At 43.6% G+C, this 20,293-nt stretch overlaps 1 protein-coding gene across 4 annotated transcripts in view; it reads right to left on the reverse strand.

Moving 5' to 3' along the window:
- Positions 1–20,293, reverse strand: part of LOC139582752 (SAM and SH3 domain-containing protein 1-like) — a 317,846-nt gene that overhangs the window by 146,710 nt on the left and 150,843 nt on the right. The window contains exon 1 of one of the 4 annotated variants that reach the window (XM_071413050.1): positions 4,899–5,676. The exons of the other annotated variants lie outside the window; for them this stretch is intronic. The gene's annotated coding sequence lies outside the window, so the exon portion shown is untranslated. Of the gene's footprint in view, positions 1–4,898; positions 5,677–20,293 lie in introns of those variants that run through there. 4 annotated transcript variants of the gene reach the window in all.

Below are 20,293 nucleotides of genomic sequence, written 5' to 3' on the forward strand. Positions count from 1 at the left end.
AAACAATAGTTTTGGCAAGTCGGTTAGGACATCTACTTTGTGCATGACGCAAGTAATTTTTCCAACAATTGTTTACTGACAAATTATTTCACTTATAATTCACTGATTAACAATTCCAGTGGGTCAGAAGTTTACATACATTAAGTTGACTGTGCCTTTAAACAGCTTGGAAAATTCCAGAAAATGACATCATGGCTTCAGAAGCTTCTGATAGGCTAATTGACATAATTTGAGTCAATTGGACGTGTACCTGTGGATGTATTTTAAGGCCTACCTTCAAACTTAGTGCCTCTTTGCTTGACATCATGGGAAAATCAAAAGAAATCAGCCAAGACCTCTGAAAAAAAACTGTAGACCTCAACAAGTCTGGTTCATCCTTGGGAGCAATTTCCAAACGCCTGAAGGTACCACCTTCATCTGTACAAACAATAGTATGCAAGTATAAACACCATGGGACCATGCAGCCGTCATACCGCGTTATGTCTCCTAGAGATGAACGTACTTTGGAGCGAAAAGTGCAAATCAATCCCAGAACAACAGCAGAGGACCTTGTGGAGATGCTGGAGGAAACAGGTACAAAAGTATCTATATCACAGTAAAATGAGTCCTATATCGACATAACCTGAAAGGCCGCTCAGCAAGGAAGAAGCCACTGCTCCAAAACCGCCATAAAAAAGCCAGTCTATAGTTTGCAACCGCACATGGGGACAAAGATCGTACTTTTTGGAGAAATGTCCTCTGGTCTGATGAAAGAAAAATAGAACTGTTTGGCCATAATGACCATCGGTATGTTTGGAGGACAAAGGGGGAGGCTTGCAAGCCGAAGAACACCATCCCAACCGTGAAGCACGTGGGTGGCAGCATCATGTTGTGGGGGTGCTTTGCTGCAGGAGGGACTGCTGCCCTTCACAAAATAGATTGCTTCATGAGGTGGGAAAATTATGTGGCTATACTGAAGCAACATCTCAAGACATTAGTCAGGAAGTTAAAGCTTGGTCGCAAATGGACAATGACCCCAAGCATACTTCCAAAGTTGTGGCAAAATGGCTCAAGGACAACAAAGTCAAGGTATTGGAGTGGCCATCACAAAGCCCTGACTTCAAACCTATAGAAAATTTGTGGGCAGAACTAAAAAAGTGTGTGCAAGCAAGGAGGCCTACAAACCTGACTCAGTTACACCAGCTCTGTCAGGAGAAATGGGCCAAAATTCACCCAACTTATTGTGGGAATCTTGTGATAGGCTACCAAGAACATTTGACCCAAGTTAAACAATTTAAAGGCAATGCTACCAAATACTAATTGAGTGTATGTAAACTTCTGACCCACTGGGAATGTTATGAAAGAAATAAAAGCTGAAATAAATCATTCTCTCTACTATTATTCTGACATTTCACATTCTTAAAATAAAGTGGTGATCCTAACTGTCCTAAGACAGGGAATGTTTACTAGGATTAAATGTCAAGAATTGTGAAAAACTGAGTTTAAATATATTTGGCTAAGGTGTATGGAAACTTCCGACTTCAATTGTAAATGAAAAAAACGGCACACATAGCCTACATATCAATACATGCACACAAACTATCTAGGTCAAATAGGGGAGAGGTGTTGTGCTGTGAGATGTTGCTTTATCTGTTTTTTTAAACCATGCCTGTTGTTCATTTGAGAAATATGAGATGGCAGCTTTACCACTTTTGGGTGGTAAGAAAAGGTGTTCTTAATGTCTTGTATACTCAATGTACTGCGCACAGGTAGCCTAGCGGTTAAGAGCGTTTGGCCAGTAACCGAAAGGTCGCTGGTTCGAATCCCAGAGCCAACTAGGTAAAAATCTGTTGATGTGCCTTTGAGCAAGACAGTTAACCCTAATTGCTCCTGTAAATCCCTCTGGTTAAAATAATCTGCTGAATGTAACAAGAGGCCCACCAGAAAAAGCAGTAACACATGTACATATGGAGTTGAGAAAAGACTGTCAAACAACCCCAGTGTGGGTGTTAATGTAATGAGGGATGGTGTTCACCGTCTCTCTCTTCTCTTCCTCCACAGACAAGACTGGGGGATCATATACAGTCACATGATCAGCAGTGTGACGAGCAGAAAGGCTGCAGCAGATGTTACAAAGGTTTCCTCACTTCCTCTGTAAATCTGGGTGTCCAGGCAGGACATGCCAAACGTGACGGCCAATGATGTCATCCATCCTTCACCGGTTGGTAGTGTGGGGTGGTGGAGCTGTGCCCTGGCTTGGCACAGACCAGTGGATAGTTAGTTATACAGAGCTGGACTGTTGGCACAAAGCACAGGGCTTTCTGCTGTTGGCACAGTAATAGGGAGCTGAAGCTTTGAATACAGCACCCAGGCTCTACACTGGAATCTCTATCTTTTCATTAACGAATTCCATTCCGTTTGAAATCCCATCATTGTGCATACCGCACAACGCTAAGGGATTGACGTGTGTGTGTGTGTGTGTGTGTGTGTGTGTGTGTGTGTGTGTGCATCCATGTGTGTGTGTGTGTGTGTGTATCCATGTGTGTGTGTGTGTGTGTGTGTGTGTGTGTGTGTAGCTGCTCTGCTGATGGTATGACTGAATGACTGAGGGGATAGGCAGAACAAAGAGGCTCACAGGGTTAGGATCAGCCATTGCAGGGCACACTGTAGAGACAGGGAAGTGTTGGCTTTGTAAGGCTAATGCTAAGCGGATCCTCTGCAGAGCTCACGTCTGGCCCGTCCACATCTATTAGGTAGACACATCCACAACACACTGACTGACAGGCAGACAGGCAGGCCATGAGTCTCCATTTGTTTTATCCACAACAAAGTCTACTTTAAACAAGTCAACAAATCCCAAATGTCCACCAGCCCTGAGAGAGAAGTGGTCTCTGATCTACACAAGCTGATGTGTCTCATGAGAATTGGGCTCAGAGGTCTATCTCTATAGCAACGCTTTGACAGACTACTACAGACAAAGCAGAGAATAAAGAGGAGAGAAACAGAGAGAAAGAGAGGGGGAGGGAGAGAGAGTCTAGGGAGAAAGACAGTCTGTCTGACTGGCAGAGACAGCTACTACAGCAAGAGAGAGAGAAAGAGAGAGAGAAAGAGAGAGAGGGCTTTGACGGCTGAAACTCCATTAATTACCTCCCAGGCAGAGAAGACCAGAACAGAACAGAGGAACCCTTCCTTCACATCACTGTACCAACTCACTACAATCTACCTCCAGACCCCCCTCGGGCCATGGGTAGCTCCATTCCGGTGCCAACAATCTACCTCCCCCCTCTGCCTGTAGGTAGCTGATTTAGCCTGTCAGTTGTTCCTGTGAGCTTCCCCTGCCTCCCCTCGATGAGAACTCCCAGCTAAAGAGCTCAAATCAAGCCTGTTTGTTCAGGTCTATTTCTGTCTATGTCTCTATCTATTTCTTTGTTCTGAAGGCTCTTTGTATATGGATTCAGATATCTTTCATACAGAACATTACACACTGGGTCTGGGACTGGGCCTGGGCCTGGGACTGGGACTGGGACTGTACAATACAATAAAGCAGGCCTGCTCGGGGAGCTACCTTGGGAGGTTTTTGGCTCCATACCTCCTTCCCTCCTGTATCGCTCCTTCCCCTCTTTCCCCTCCCTCCCTCCGTTCCCTTGTTTCTTGTCAGCTGACTGCTGCTCCAGATGCCGGCTCCAGAGGACAGGATGAGAAACAGAGGGAGAGAGAGAAAGAGAGAGAGAGAGAAAGAAAGAGAAGAGGGAGAGAAAGAGAGAGAAAGATAGGTGGAGAGAGAAAGAGAGCTAAAGAGAAGAGAGAGAAAGAGAGGGAGGGAGAAAGGGAGAGAGAAAGAGAAGGAGAGAGAATATAGAGCTCCACACTCCCTCAGCAAAACAGCTATTTGTCAAAGCCCCTCACCTCCAAACACACACTCACACACACACTGAACAATGGCACTCCTCTAGTGAACAAGGACAGACCGTGTCTATGTGTGTGTATGCTTATTTCAGTGTGTTTCTATGTTGTGTGTGTGTATGTTTCTCACTGTGTGTGTGTGCATTTGTGTCAGTGTGGTGGCGTTGTGTGAGTGTGTCGTTCTCTGTTGTGTGTGTGTGTGTTTGTGCTTGTCCAGGAGAAGAGGAGATCAATAAACAGCCGTGAGGCTCAGATTCAGTGCTGATATGTAGCACGGTTCTTTATTTGGGTCTTTGCTGGGAGCAAGGCTTTGTTCTCACTCAATGGAAAAGGAAATCAATAGAGGCTTCAGAGGCTGATGATAAATAGTAATGGATCCTGATCCCTTCATCCATCCTTCTCTCTCTATCTGTTTGTCTCCAGAGAAGACATGCGAGGCACCACTCACCCTGTCATGTACTGGAGTACGAAGGAGTAAAGGGCTAATTATGGCTAATGGAGGCACACACACACACACACACACACACACACACACACACACACACACACACACACACACACTCACACTCACACACACACACACACACACACACACACACACACACACACACACACACACACACACACACACACACAGCGCATGGAGCAGTGCAGTGGGAATCAGCTAGCATCGTGACTCAGCAGCATCAGTCAGTCAATCAGAAAGCAGAGGAGGGCTGGCATGCTTCACAAAGTTTCAGTTACAATACTAGCTCAGCCAACAATAATCTCATTCCAACTCAGTTACACTCACCATGAAACTCCTTATGTATGTCTGAAGCAAAAATTTCTCTATGTGACAACACAAGACCTCATAGTAACTTAAGTTCTCTTTCACTTTGTTCACAACTCTTAAATTCTATTATTTCTCCATCCAAAGCATTTAAATCTTTGACAAGACAAATACATGAAACAAGAGATACGATTTCCCCTGAAATTAAATGAAAGAAAGACCAAAACAGGATACAAGTACTCACCACTATAATAGAGCCGCGGACAGTCTAACAGAGCCACGAACTGTCCAAGTGTTTCAGAGGAAATGATCTGTAACTGTCCTGCTAACTGTGTGTACCTCTCAGAGTGTGGGGAACAAGTAGAGTACAGTAGACTAGAGAACAATGCATGGCTTGGTGAAGAAGCAGAGCAGCAGAGTAACAGAGGTCCAGTCATAAAGCACAGATCTGCTCCAGGGGAGGAAGGGGGCTAGCTACATGTTAGGCTAATTCTTCCTTTAACTCAGCCACTCTCTACCTTTCTCTGTATCTTTACCCCCACTGTCTGTCTACCTTTTCCTCTCTCTCTCTCTCTCTCTCTCTCTCTCTCTCTCTCTCTCTCTCTCTCTCTCTCTCTCTCTCTCTCTCTCTCTCTCTCTCTCTCTCCCTCTCTCCCTCTCTCCCTCTCTCTCTCTCTCTCTCTCTCAGCTTAAAGCCCAGAGTGGGACGTCCCCTCTCTTCTCCTCTCCTCTCTTCGAGGTCCGGTCCAGTAAGTGTGACTAGTGTTTTTCTGTTGTAACACAGAAAGAGAGGGCCCCACCTAAAAACTAAAAACTGATCCAGGGCCAGCTCCTCCCACAGCCCAGCTGGCTGCTGTGTGCTAGGAACTGACAGGGGCTGCCTGCCACAAACTCATATTGAGTCATTTGTCTGTCATGGAATCACAACCAAATTACAGGGCTCTTCAAGTTCTTGCTTCCAACTATCCAACTCTCTCTCTCTTTCGTTCCCTCTCTCTCTCATTCATTTTCTCCCTCTCCTTCTCCCTCTCTCTCTCTTACTCCCTCTCTCCTTTGGCGTTCATTTTAAATAGCCCAGATTCAGCTAAAAGCAACAATAATTTAAATGAGTCACTCAGTGAGGTTAAGGTTTGAATGAGTCACTCAGTGAGGTTAAGATTTGAATTAGTCACTGAGGTTAAGCTTTGAATGAGACACTCAGTGAGGTTAAGATTTGAATGAGTCACTCAGTGAGGTTAAGATTTGAATGAGACACTCAGTGAGGTTAAGATTTGAATGAGTCACTCAGGGAGGTTAAGGTTTGAATGAGTCAGTGAGGTTAAGATTTGAATGTGTCACTCAGTGAGATTAAGATTTGAATGAGTCACTCAGTGAGGTTAAGGTTTGAATGAGACTCAGTGAGGTTAAGGTTTGAATGAGTCACTCAGTGAGGTTAAGATTTGAATGAGTCACTCAGTGAGGTTAAGATTTGAATGTGTCACTCAGTGAGGTTAAGATGTGAATGAGTCACTCAGTGAGGTTAAGATTTGAACGAGTCACTCAGTGAGGTTAAGTTTTGAATGAGTCACTCAGTGAGGTTAAGGTTTGAATGAGACACTCAGTGAGGTTAAGGTTTGAATGAGTCACTCAGTGAGGTTAAGATTTGAATGAGATACTCAGTGAGGTTAAGATTTGAACGAGTCACTCAGTGAGGTTAAGGTTTGAATGAGTCACTCAGTGAGGTTAACTTCTTATGGCTGCAGGGGCAGTATTGAGTAGCTTGGATGAAAGATGCCTAGAGGAGCCCAGAGTAAACTGCCTGCTCCTCAGTACCAGTTGCTAATATATGCATATTATTATTAGTATTGGATATAAAACACTCTGAAGTCTTTAAAACTGTTTGAATGATGTCTGTAAGTATAACAGAACTCATATGGCAGACAAAAACCTGAGAAGAATCCAAACAAGAAGTGGGAAATCTGAGGTTGGTCGATTTTCAACTCATCGCCTATCAAATACACAGTGGGATATGGATCAGTTTGCACTTCCTACGGCTTCCACTAGATGTCAACAGTCTGTAGAACCTTGTCTGATGCCTCTACTGTGAAGTGGGGCCGAAGGAGACAGGAATGAGTCAGGTCTACCATGAGCTGACCATGCTCTGACCATGCGCATTCACATGAGAGGGAGCTCTGTTCCATCGCACATCTGAAGTCAATGGAATTCTCCGGTTGGAACGTTATTGAAGATTTATGTTAAAAACATCCTAAAGATTGATTCAATACATCGTTTGACATGTTTCTACTGACTGTTACGGAACTTTTTGACATTTCGTCTGCTTTTAGTGAATGCGCTTCCTGACTTTGGATATGTTTACCAAACACGCTAACAAAAATAGCTATTTGGACATAAATGATGGACATTACCGAACAAAACGAACATTTCTTGTTGAAGTGGGAGTCCTGGGAGTGCATTCCGACGAAGATCAGCAAAGCTAAGTGAAGATTTATAATGCTATTTATGAGTTTTGTTGACTGCACAATTTGGCGGGTAACTGTATGGCTTCCTTTTGTGGCTGAACGCTGTTCTCAGATTATTGAATATTGTGCTTTTGCCGTAACGCTTTTTGAAATCTGACAAAGCGGTTGCATTAAGAACAAGTGTATCTTTAATTCTATGTAAAACATGTATCTTTCATCAAAGTTTATGATGAGTATTTATGTTATTTGACGTGACTCTCTGCAATTTCTCCGGATATTTTGGAGGCATTTCTGAACATGGCGCCAATGTAAACTGAGGTTTTTGGATATAAATATGAACTTTATCGAACAAAACATATATGTATTGTGTAACATGAAGTCCTATGAGTGTCATCTGATGAAGATCATCAAAGGTTAGTGATACATTTTATCTCTATTTCTGCTTTTTGTGACTCCTGTCTTTGGCTGGAAAAATGGCTGTGTTTTTCTGTGATTTTGCGGTGACCTAACATAATCGTTTGTGGTGCTTTCGCTGTAAAGCCTTTTTGAAATCAGACACTGTGGTGGGATTAACAAGAAGTGTATCTTTAAAATGGTGTGAAATACTTGTATGCTTGAGGAATTTTAATTATGAGATTTTTGTTGTTTGAATTTGGCGCCCTGCACTTTCACTGGCTGTTGTCATATCGATCCCGTTAACGGGATTGCAGCCATAAGAAGTTTTAAGGTTTGAATGAGTCACTCAGTGAGGTTAAGGTTTGAATGAGTCACTCAGTGAGGTTAAGATTTGTTAAATTGGGAGAAGAAGAAAAAGAAGAAAAAACATCATTCCGTTTTGGAACGATAGAGGGCCTGATGACCCCTTGGGGCCGTGGGAGAGAGGGAACGAGAGAAAGAGAGACAAAGAGAGGGAGGGGGAAGGAGACAGAGGGGGAAGGAGACAGAGGGCAAGGGAGGACAGACAATGAGTTAAAACAGGACCAGGAAGTCCCCCCTGTTCTTCTTATGAACCCCCTGGGAGGGAAGGGTCTTACAGCATCACGCAGACTCACTGACAGTCCTAAGCACCCACAATCCACCACAGCAGTGAGGTCACATGGGATGATTATAGAGACTAGAACTACAGCAGAGAGGTCACACCATGGGACAGTTGTGGAGACTAGAACCACAGCAGTGATGTCATATGGGAGAGTCATGGAGTTTTGAAATACAGCAGTGAAGTCATATAGCACAGTTATGAAGTTTATAACTACAGCAGTGATGTCATATAAGAGAGTTGTGGAGACTAGAACCACAGCAGTGATGTCATATAGGACAGTTGTGGACACGAGAACCACAGCAGTGATGTCACATGGGACAGTTGTGGAGACTAGAGCCACAGCAATGATGTCACATGGGACAGTCGTGGAGACTAGAACCACAGCAGTGATGTCACATGGGACAGTCGTGGAGACTAGAACCACAGCAGTGATGTCACATAGGACAGTTGTGGAGACTAGAACCACAGCAGTGATGTCACATGGGACAGTCGTGGAGACTAGAACCACAGCAGTGATGTCACATAGGACAGTTGTGGAGACTAGAACCACAGCAGTGATGTCACATAGGACAGTTGTGGAGACTAGAACCACAGCAGTGATGTCACATAGGACAGTTGTGGAGACTAGAGCCAGTCGTGGAGACTAGAGCCACAGCAGTGATGTCACATAGGACAGTTGTGGAGACTAGAACCACAGCAGTGATGTCACATAGGACAGTTGTGGAGACTAGAGCCACAGCAGTGATGTCACATAGGACAGTTGTGGAGACTAGAACCACAGCAGTGATGTCACATAGGACAGTTGTGGAGACTAGAGCCACAGCAGTAATGTCACATAGGACAGTTGTGGAGACTAGAACCACAGCAGTGATGTCACATAGGACAGTTGTGGAGACTAGAACCACAGGAGACAGAGGGCCATACTCAATCACACCCAGTCACTGGGTTTGTGTCAAACCTACTGTTTCTGTTGCTGTTCAATCCAGTTCAAAACCTACAGTTTATAGGAACAGTGGAGAGCAGCCTTACACAGCTGTAGCAGGGACAAACCTGTCCACACATAGACACACACCACAACTCTACATAGACACACACCACACCTCTACATAGACACACACCACAACTCTACATAGACAGACACCACAACTCTACATAGACACACACCACACCTCTACATAGACACACACCACACCTCTACATAGACACACACCACACTTCTACATAGACACACACCACACCTCTACATAGACACACACCACACCTCTACATAGACACACACCACAACTCTACATAGACACACACCACACCTCTACATAGACACACACCACAACTCTACATAGACAGACACCACACCTCTACATAGACATACACCACAACTCTACATAGACACACACCACAACTCTACATAGACACACACCACACCTCTACATAGACACACACCACACCTCTACATAGACACACACCACACCTCTACATAGACACACACCACAACTCTACATAGACACACACCACACCTCTACATAGACACACACCACAACTCTACATAGACAGACACCACACCTCTACATAGACACACACCACAACTCTACATAGACACACACCACACCTCTACATAGACACACACCACACCTCTACATAGACACACACCACAACTCTACATAGACACACACCACACCTCTACATAGACACACACCACAACTCTACATAGACACACACCACACCTCTACATAGACACACACCACAACTCTACATAGACAGACACCACACCTCTACATAGACACACACCACAACTCTACATAGACACACACCACACCTCTACATAGACACACACCACACCTCTACATAGACACACACCACAACTCTACATAGACACACACCACACCTCTATATAGACACACACCACACCTCTACATAGACACACACCACAACTCTACATAGACAGACACCACAACTCTACATAGACACACACCACACCTCTACATAGACACACACCACACCTCTACATAGACACACACCACACCTCTACATAGACACACACCACAACTCTACATAGACAGACACCACAACTCTACATAGACATACACCACAACTCTACATAGACACACACCACACCTCTACATAGACACACACCACACCTCTACATAGACACACACCACAACTCTACATAGACACACACCACACCTCTACATAGACACACACCACACCTCTACATAGACACACACCACACCTCTACATAGACACACACCACAACTCTACATAGACACACACCACACCTCTACATAGACACACACCACACCTCTACATAGACACACACCACAACTCTACATAGACACACACCACAGCTCTACATAGACACACACCACACCTCTACATAGACACACACCACACCTCTACATAGACACACACCACAACTCTACATAGACACACACCACAACTCTGCTGCTGCATCCTGTTTAGACCTGCTGTCACAACATTTACAAACGGTCAATATGCTGGAAGCAGCTCTCACGGCAAACATTTAAAAAAGAAGCACACACACACACACACACACACACACACACACACACACACACACACACACACACACACACACACACACACACACACACACACACACACACACACACACACACACACACACACACACACACACACACACACACACACACACACACACACACACACACACACACACACACACACACACACACACACACACACACACCACTGTGGGTAACATATTTGGATTAAGTGGTTGGAAAACAGCATACCCTGTGTGTACGTAAAGCAGATTTAGGTCCAGTCAGAACTTTGGTCTATTTGATTAATAACCTTCTGATTTAGGTCCAGTCAGAACTTTGGTCTATTTGATTAATAACCTTCTGATTTAGGTCCAGTCAGAACTTTGGTCTATTTGATTAATAACCTTATGAGACTATTTATAATACACTCACACAACCACCCCCAAAACCTCCTCCCAACCGCTCCCAACCTCCCCTCACATGAGGCAGGAATAATCATGATGGCAGTGGTCTTTAGATTCACACAAACCTCTATCAGAAATAATGAAAGCCTGTGTATCCAGACTCTAATCCAGGAACAGGATATCAATTCGGATGAACTTGAGGTCAAACATACTGATAGGACCTTAATACAGTTTTTTACAATCACTTTGGCACTAATTTCGGAACCTTGATGTCATTTTTCAAAACTCTAGACACAAAACTCACAACCAATGATCAAAATGGAAATTTTCCTAAACTCTAACACTTTTTCCAATTGCTTGGATACAATACACATAAAGCTAAGATCATTTGTTCATTGAACTAAAATCACCTGTTCAAAATGACACAACTTAACATCAAAGTATTACCATTTCAAAATGCAATTCACACATTACATCTGAGATGACTGTCTATTCATTTCATTACAATGATCTAACTATCAATTGATACGACTGCTCAAAATGATAAGTAACTGTTGCATTACTCTTATTAATGCATAGTTTTATGGAAACTGACGAACAATATTCCATGTTTAGATCATGAAAGTTTCAGGATAACGAGATCCATTGACACCAATTACTGTGGAACATGAACCAATTGGACTACATTATCTATGGATGTAATATTTCATCATCATTCTTTATCAGACACTGTTTCTATGGTCCCATGTACCACTTTTCCAGACCATGTTTTCAGATTTGACATTACTGTACACTCACTGGTCACTTTATTAGGTACACCTATCTAGTACTGGGTAGGACCCCTTTTGCCTCCACAACAGCCTGAATTATTCACAGTGTTGTACGTTAAGAGATGCCCTTCTGCACACCACTGTTTTAAACAGCTGTTATTTGAGCATTTGTGGCCTTTCTGTTAGCTTGAATGAGTCTGGACATTCTCCTCTGACCTCTCTCATTAACAAGGTGTTTTGCCCACAGAACTGCCGCTCACTGAATGTGTTTTGTTTATCGCACCATTCTCTGTAGACTCTAGAGACTGTAGTGCGTAAAAATCCCAGGAAGGCAGCTGTTTCTGAGGTGCTAGAATCACCATGTGTGGCATCAACAATCATACCACGGTCAAAGTTGCTTAGATTACGCATCTTGCCCATTCTAATGTTTGGTCGAACAATATCTAAAGCTCTCTACTCTATATACTCTATATATTGAGTTGCAGGCAGCCACATGATTCGCTGTTCGAATGTAACCTTCCTTGATGAGCTAAATCAGGTCTGTAGAGCTGATGGCATGACCTATGTCATTGTGTGGGATAATGTCAGGTTCCACCATGCTCAAGCATGGTTTCAGGCCCATCCACAATTTACCACCCTGTACTCTCCTTTCCTTAACCCGATTGAGGAGTTTTTCTCCACATGGAGGTGGAAGGTATATGATAGGCGCCCTCATGAACAAGCCACCCTTCTCCAGGCCATGGATGACGCATGCATAGACATCACGGCAGACCAGTGTCAGGCCTGGATTCGCCATGCCCGAAGATTCTTCCCAAGATGTTTGGCTAATGAAAACATCCATTGTGATGTGGATGAGAACCTGTGGCCAAATCCACAAGACAGGGTTGATGTAAATATAGAAGTACAGTAATCAATCTTTTGTTTTGCTTTTTACAGTAAGCCAGGTGAGGAACAGTTGACCTTTAACTGTTTTTTCTTTTTTGTAGCTAATTATTTTTGCTTTGATTCAAAGAAACCTATGTTGTGATTTTATTGTATTTCATCAATAAATTTCAGATTTTGTTCAATGATTCCACTGTGTCTGTAGTATTCTCTCTACTAGTCCTTTTACAGTGATGTATTTACGTGTAGTAGCATAATGAAACATGTTTCACATATTTTGTACTACAATATTTAATGATTGTACGAACAAGTACACAGTGAAACTATCAGTATCTCGTGTGTGGGTGATCTAAATGAATGTTCCTATGGTATTTCATGATAAATAAGTTATTTGAACCAATGATTCTGCAAGTGCAAGGTTTCTTTAAACATATGAATGCACAATGCAATGTTTTGAACATTGGACAGCCTGTGTTACAAGTGATGACCGTTTTGAGTTTTGTGTCTAGAGTTTGGAAAAATTACCACAAGGCTCTGAAATTAGTGCCAAAGTGATTGTTAAAAACTGTAATAATATACAGTCTGGACTACGATGGCCCCCACACAGACAGACATATAAAACCTTCAATTATATCCAGCTTCTCTTCTAAAAGTTCAAAATGTTGGCCTGAGACTTCAAAGAATAAACAGAGATAAATACCAGATAACTACTCTTGCTTGACTTGGTCTGCTTGCTTGAATAGGTCAGAGGTCACAGACATGGATTAAGAACTGAGTGAACAGAAGAGTAAAACACTGAAATGACCATTCATGTAGAGTATAGCGGAGGGAAAACAGTGACTGGAGCTACCACTACTACCACTAATGCACGTAGAGAATTTAGTGCCAAGCTGTTCAAGCCCTATTGCTTTTAAATGAGCACCAAATTACTAGAACTCTGGGAGATACACGTAATATATTTTTTAAGCATGATTCTGTCTCTCTCTCTCGCTCTGTGTGTGTATGCATGTGTGTGTGCGAGAGAAAGAGAGAGAGTGTGTGTGTGTGTGTGTGTGTGTGTGTGTGTGTGTGTGTGTGTGTGTGTGTGTGTGTGTGACTCTGACCTCATATGGGGAATTGAGAGCCACTAGCCTAATTAAAAACCAAATCAGCTTTCATTTTGGTGCCAAATTGTGACACACCACACTTTCCCTGCCAGGCAACACACTTCTGCATAAAGATAAGACTATGTCATCTATGAAGAAATAGGATTCTCTAAATCAAATTACGGACCTGTTATTCCAAGTATTTAATCCTCAAAAAAAGTCTTAATCCTCCATCATCACACTCTCTCTCTCTTCCATAATAGTAGGACTTTAGGTCGGGTTTGACCAGAAGCTGCTATAGACACTAATGTCACAAACCCATCAGGTAGTCCACTCAGTCATTCAACAGATTGGAAATAGGGCACTTGGTTATTTTTAGCACAGAGCACCATACAATCCTCCTGAGGCTAACGATCAGCCAGGGCAGACAAATTAAAACTGAGCAACACAAGACAGACAGACAGACAGACAGACAGACAGACAGACAGACAGACAGACAGACAGACAGACAGACAGACAGACAGACAGACAGACAGACAGACAGACAGAGGAATGTCCTCGACTAATCTCTCTCTAGCTATCTATGGAGAAACAGCGACAGACAAAGGAGTGTCTGTCTGTCTGTCTGTCTGTCTGTCTGTCTGTCTGTCTGTCTGTGTGTGTGTGAGTGAGTGAGTGTTTGATTACCCTCATTGAGTGATGAGACACTTCACATAAGGAGGCTGCAAGTCCAGCTAGCAGACAGGGAGGCAGGCAGTGAGGCACTGAGGCAGACAGGTGGACAGGCATCTAGGCAGTGAGGCACTGAGGCAGACAGGCATGTAGGCAGTGAGGCACTGAGGCAGACAGGTAGACAGGCAGGCAGGCAGGCAGTGGTTGCTAGAGTAGAGATCTCTCCAGAGTCTATGGGGCCAACATGCTGTCCAGACTGGCCAGTTACCAGAGACTGGTACTGAATACTGATCATTACCACGGAGGCTGACTACCACACACACGCACACACGCGCGCGCGCACACGCACACACACACACACACACACACACACACACACACACACACGGACATGGTGAGACAGAGACAGGGCTTACCACACCATCTGTTAACTAGGACTGGAAAATGAGCAGAGAGAGCACAAGAGAGAAATAAAGAGAGGGGGAGAGGATGTATGGATGGAGAGAGAGAGATACAGTGTTTTAATTTGAGGAAGGGAGGGATGGAAGGGTGAGGGTTAGTGGAAGAGAAAACAGAAACACACAATGATACATACACACACACACACACACACACACACACACACACACACACACACACACACACACACACACACACACACACACACACACACACACACACACACACACACACACACACACATACACACACACACACACACACACACACACAAACACATACACAAACACAAACATATAGTCGTGGCCAAAAGTTTTGAGAATGACACAAATATAAATGTTCACAAAGTCTGCTGCCTCAGTCTCTTTAGATATTTTTGTCAGATGTCACTATGGAATACTAAAGTATAATTACAAGCATTTCATAAGTGTCAAAGGCTTTTATTGACATTTACATGAAGTTGATGCAAAGAGTCAATCAAGACCTCTGCAATCCGCTCTGGCATGCTGTCAATTAACTTCTGGGCCACATCCTAACTGATGGCAGCCCATTCTTGCATAATTAATGCTTGGAGTTTGTCAGAATTTGTGGGTTTTTGTTTGTCCACCCGCCTCTTGAGGATTGACCACAAGTTCTCAATGGGATTAAGGTCTGGGGAGTTTCCTGGCCATGGACCCAAAATATTGATGTTTTGTTCCCCGAGCCACTTAGTTATCACTTTTGCCTTATGACAAGGTGCTCCATCATGCTGGAAAGTCATTGTTCGTCACCTAACTGTTCCTGGATGGTTGGGAGAAGTTGCTCTCGGAGGATGTGTTGGTACCATTCTTTATTCATGGCTGTGTTCTTAGGCAAAATTGTGAGTGAGCTGAGAAGCAACCCCACACATGAATGGTCTCAGGATGCTTTACTGTTGGCATGACACAGGACTGATGGTAGCGCTCACCTTGTCTTCTCCGGACAAGCTTTTTTTTCGGATGCCCCAAACAATCGGAAAGGGGATTCATCAGAGAAAATGACTTTACCCCAGTCCTCAGCAGTCCAATTCCTGTACCTTTTGCAGAATATTAGTCTGTCCCTGATGTTTTTCCTGGAGAGAAGTGGCTTCTTTGCTGCCCTTCTTGACACCAGGCCATCCTCCAAAAGTCTTTGCCTCACTGTACGTGCAGATGCACTCACACCTGCCTGCTGCCATTCCTGAGCAAGCTCTGTACTGGTGGTGCCCCAATCCCGAAGCTGAATCAACTTTAGGAGAAGGTCCTGACGCTTGCTGGACTTTCTTGGGCACCCTGAAGCCTTCTTCACAACAATTGAACCGCTCTACTTGAAGTTCTTGATGATCTGATAAATGGTTGATTTAGGTGCAATCTTACTGGCAGCAATATCCTTGCCTGTGAAGCCCTTTTTGTGCAAAGCAATGATGACGGCACGTGTTTCCTTGCAATGATTCCAAGCACCACCCTCCTTTATAAACTTCCAATCTGTTATTCGAACTCAATCAGCATGTCATCTGGTCCTTTTGTGGCAGGGCTGAAATGCAGTGGAAATGTTTTTGGGGGATTCAGTTCATTTGCATGGCAAAGAGGGACTTTGCAATTAATTGCAATTCATCTGATCACTCTTCACAACATTCTGGAGTATATGCAAATTGCCATCATACAAACTGAGGCAGCAGACTTTGTGAAAATTAATATTTGTGTCATTCTCAAAACTTTTGGCCACGACTGTAGACACATACACATTCTTCAGAGCATCACATTATATCTATAAAGCTTGACTGTGCCTAAAAATGTCCAAAGCGTTCATAAATGATAAACAAGTAGTCGTTAAACCATTACCAGGAACATCATATCTAAAGCAATTTATATGCAAATGTCTGACAAGTGGCAGAGCACAAGGGAATTGGAGAAGAATTAGAGCATGCTCATTGACTCTGACTGACCTCCTTCACTAATATAGACTCTCAGTAATGAGCTACCTTACACACGCACGCACGCACGCACGCACGCACGCACGCACGCACGCACGCACGCACGCACGCACGCACGCACGCACGCACGCACGCACGCACGCACGCACGCACGCACACACACACGCACACACACACACACACACACACACACACACACACACACACACACACACACACACACACACACACACACACACACACACACACACACACACACACACACACACAGGTGAGGTTATCCCAGTCCTAACATCAGGGCAGATGCTGGCCAACACTAGATGGCAGCAGAGCGCTGGTCTCCAACACACAGTCCTATAGGACTGCTACCTGTGCCTGGGAGAATTGGATCATTGTCATGGGGAGAACACACACCACAAAGAAAAACAGACATCCACACCAGACCACAGAGCAACCTAAAGATGCACAGTATATATTTAAATGCCAACAGGGTTTGTCATTTGCATATAGTTCACATAGTCAGATACTGTACTTCAAAACCCCACAGAGAAACTCCCTAAAAGCAAAGGCACATGGTAAATGACAGAGCATTTTTGCTAAATTAATGTAACACTACAGTCATTAGAAAAGGAGAAAGGATAAGTCTAAAGCATTAGTTTTTTGATCAGATGAGGAAGTTTTCTGTGGCTTCAATGAGCTCCAATAGAGGAACCATGTTCATATTATGGTTCTACAATACATGGTCATCATCAGCTCCCCAGTACTACTGCAAGTAGCTCCTCCTCATCCTCCTCCTATCATGGCTGCCTATACAAACATGGTGTGAGAGAACATCACTGGTGAGGTTCAGTCCGGCAGGCTATCTTAAAGAGAGGAAAAGTCATTACAACACGCTGTTGTGTGTCAGTCTGGACAGGGCTCTAGTCTACCATGCCTGGCCCAGACACGCAGGATCCTCCCAATTTAAACCCACAGAAATGTCCTGAGAAATACACACGCACAAAGTATCATGATAGTCTGCACAGACATAGAATAAGAGAGACAACTATGCTTACACATGAGGTTGTTTTGGAGGTTTGAGTGCCTGAATCTGACTTCATCACTGTACAGATGTAGGATATTCATTTGATCACTCTTTTGTTGCTGAGAATATTCCTGCAAAGCAGTTTTAAAAAGTCTTCTTAAGTTTGTAATTTCCACTTCGAAATTTCAGATTTGATTTGCCCAAATGAAAAATGTATCAACCACTACAAAAATGTCCATTAATTATAATCCACATAATAATTCACATTTCTTGTTGCTGCAGGATTATTTTCCCACTGTAGCAAATTGTCTCAAATTAAGACTATACGTCTGTATAGGTCTAAACCTTGCTCTGTGGGCATCAATTGGAAGATCCTTCTATGTTGGAGGAATGTGAGGATTTACATACAATTATCCTCCCCTTCCCAGACCTCAGTCCTCTGTCACAGGAGCTGGAGTGACATGTCATTAGATCAGTCACAGAAACAGGGGATTATGGGACATTGTCCTATATCAGAGCTTTAAACCCAACAAGCGATACCCTCTCCTCCAGTTTTAAAGTATTTTGCAAGACCAAGGAGCATCAATGGAAAATAATATTTTTCCCATTTCAGTTCTGGCCTTCTGAACCGTGAAAGATAGTGGCAGCTGATTATCTCTGTGATGAGTGTGTAAAACAGGGTTTTAAGATAGAGAGCAGAGAGAAAGGCCTGTCATGAGAAAGCCATGAGAATAAGAGTGGTGGAGAGGTGGTGAGGTGTAAATGAGACAATCAGTCTCCAACTTCCTAACTCTGTGAAAATAGCTTCTCTCTCATCCTCTACTGCCCTACTGCTGTGCTCTGTGGTGCCCTGTGCATCTGAGCCCTTCTTTGTGGTAGAAGATATCAAATCACAGGTTTTGGCCAAGAAAAGCGTCTCCAGGGTCTGCCGAGGCCAGGGTAGAGGGTCCCAGAGCGGAAGATTGCCTGTGATTACTGCCTCTGTTCTGTCAGACTCAGCTCCATTTCTCAGGATCGTCTGGGCAGCCCTGCTGGAACCCTCCAAGTCTCTATTCATTTAGTGGGGAGAAGTACAGTAGCACAAAGCACTGGGGAGGGAAACCACACATTTAGACTAGTTCACCTTGACATTGCCTGTAGGTTACATCATTTCACACTAAACCAAGAGATTACAATGAAATACCCATCTGAAGCAAGCCTCTCTGCTAGAAATACCCCACACAGGGTGAAAGAGAGATAGCGAGAGAGAGAGAGAGAGAGAGAGAGAGAGAGAGAGAGAGAGAGAGAGAGAGAGAGAGAGAGAGAGAGAGAGAGAGAGAGAGAGAGAGAGAAAGACATTGTAAATACAACCCATATTTATGCTTATTTATTTTAACTTGTGTGCTTTAACCATTTGTACATTGTTACAACACTGTATATATATAATATAACATTTGTAATGTCTTTATTGTTTTGAAACTTCTGTATGTGTAATGTTTACTGTTAATTTGTATTGTTTATTTCACTTTTGTATAATATCTACCTCACTTGCTTTGGCAATGTTAACACATGTTTCCCATGCCAATAAAGCCCATTGAATTGAATTGAATTGAAAGAAAGAAAGAAAGAAAGAAAGAAAGAAAGAAAGAAAGAAAGAAAGAAAGAAAGAAAGAAGAAAGAAAGAAAGGGAACTCTGCAGAGTGGTCACTAACTGGCACAGCCACAAAGTAATAAAATCAGATTTTAAACCTAACCCTAACTCTAACCTTAACCACACTGCTCACCCTAATGCCTAACCTTAAATTAAGACCAAAAAGCGATTTCTTTGTTTTCATGATTTTTTTTAACCATAATTGCCATTTTTGACTTTGCACATGGCCATCTAGCAGAAATTGCACAATTCTGCCTCCAGGGCAATATTCATGACAATAAATGCCAAGTTGCGAAAGAGAGGGGAGAGGGAGCGAGAGAGGGAGAGCGATGGAGATGGAGAGAGAAAGAGATAGGGAGAGAGAAAGAGATAGGGAGAGAGAAAGAGATAGGGAGAGAGAAAGAGATAGGGAGAGAGAAAGAGATAGGGAGAGAGAAAGATAGATAGATAGATAGATAGAGGGAGGGAGGGAGGGAGGGAGGGAGGGAGGGAGGGAGGGAGGGAGGGAGGGAGGGAGGGAGGAGGGGGGGAGGGAGTTTGAAAGAGAGAGAGAGAGAGGGAGAGGATGAGAGAGAGAATCCCCTGGACTGTAACAGTCACCGTACCTGTTGAAACATTCCCTTCTCAAGAACAGAGCATGTGTGTGCCTGTGTGTGTGTGTGTGTGTGTGTGTGTGTGTGTGTGTGTGTGTGTGTGTGTGTGTGTGTGTGTGTGTGTGTGTGTGTGTGTGTGTGTGTGTGTGTGTGTGTGTGTGTGTGTGTGT

The sequence above is a fragment of the Salvelinus alpinus genome, chromosome 8, assembly GCF_045679555.1.
Source record: "Salvelinus alpinus chromosome 8, SLU_Salpinus.1, whole genome shotgun sequence".
Classification (NCBI taxonomy): domain Eukaryota; kingdom Metazoa; phylum Chordata; class Actinopteri; order Salmoniformes; family Salmonidae; genus Salvelinus; species Salvelinus alpinus.